Source organism: Gadus morhua, chromosome 13 (genome assembly GCF_902167405.1).
Source record: "Gadus morhua chromosome 13, gadMor3.0, whole genome shotgun sequence".
NCBI lineage: Eukaryota > Metazoa > Chordata > Actinopteri > Gadiformes > Gadidae > Gadus > Gadus morhua.
The window spans coordinates 19,404,151-19,405,450 of record NC_044060.1 but is presented as its reverse complement, the minus strand read 5'-3'; the positions used below and the strand labels follow the sequence as shown (position 1 = coordinate 19,405,450).

Here is a 1,300-nt window from a genome sequence, read left to right as displayed (position 1 = left end):
TTTTGTTGTCGTTTAAGAACTTGTAGAAAGTAGTGTTTTGGAAGAGCTCCTTCAGTTGTTGCCGTAAGGGCATTGCGAGAAAATAATGCCCTTCATTTTTGTTTACTCTTTCATCAACATTTCCGTCACTGCAGCAAGGGGTAAACAACTTACCTATATTTTTGCGAGCAAATTTTACAGTAATGGTGAATTTCGAATTGTTTTGCCAAATTAAGCTTTGTACCCTCTAACTGGCCTCTGTATTTGCCCAGGTGTATGTGAGTTAGTTTTGTTTTTTTAATGGAATTTTTATTTTCGGTGCCATCACCCATCTTGTGAGCTTTTGAGGGAGAACAACCACAGGCTGCAGAGGGAAAATGATTCTCTCAAGGCAAAAATAGCAACATTGAAATGTAATGCTATTGTCGAAAACTTTGTTTTTTTTTACACAAGGGTTTTTCTGTTTTACATGTTAGCTAAAAGGCTATTATGAATCCTTTGCTCAGTGCTGCCAGACGTTTTGCAGAAGATGGAGGAGTTTCTCCGCTCAGCACCAAGACCAACGACAACACCAATACCAACACCAACACCAACACCAAGACCAAGACCAGAACCAACACTATCACCAGCACCAACAGCAGTTCCATCACCAGCAACAGAAGACCCATCACCAGCTCCAGGTCCATCATCAGCATCAGCAACAGAGGCCCTGGGCCACTCTGTAAGAATCTGTTTGACTTTATTTGTATAGGTTAAGTTACTTAGTTTCAGTTGCACTGTTTTTCTAAATGCATTAGCCGTACACTCGGTTAATCTAAATGCATACATATATCATTGAGGTAAGACGCTAGTCTGCTGTATGTTGAAGTAGATTTGTGGTAATGTTATCTACTTGCATTAAAGGTCATTCCAAAAGGACTTGTGGAGCGCTGCTCCTTCCAAAGCACCCAGAAGTTCATAAATGATCTCCTACATGGGATGTATACCAGGGAATATATGGCAGGCCATTCAGTGACTGGCCAGTCATCCAGCAGCTGCACAGAAGGAAAACCAGGCCTAGCCAAACAGGACCTTGTTGAAATAACAAGTAGGTATATAGAAATTAGAAAAGATGTTGGTTGAGTGATACCCTCATTCTCATGCTCATCTTTCGTGTATGTGTTTGTGTGTGTGTGTGTGTATTCCCACAGATGCTGCAAAGTTGAAGTTCACCTACGTAACTGACACGAACATAAAAGCATGTATACGACAAAAGCTGAACAATGCTGCAAAATTTCAGAAACAATAAATTATCAACTGTTTAAAGAAAGTTAAACTTTTG

The 1,300-nt window shown here is 40.2% G+C and overlaps 1 long non-coding RNA gene across 1 annotated transcript; it reads left to right on the top strand.

The window, feature by feature from the left end:
* The first annotated feature begins 324 nt into the window (after positions 1 to 324).
* On the top strand, positions 325 to 1,060 carry LOC115557677 (uncharacterized). Its single transcript, XR_003979220.1, has 3 exons — positions 325 to 392; positions 486 to 700; positions 883 to 1,060. It is a non-coding gene; the product is annotated as an uncharacterized LOC115557677 (long non-coding RNA).
* Positions 1,061 to 1,300: the final 240 nt, after the last annotated feature.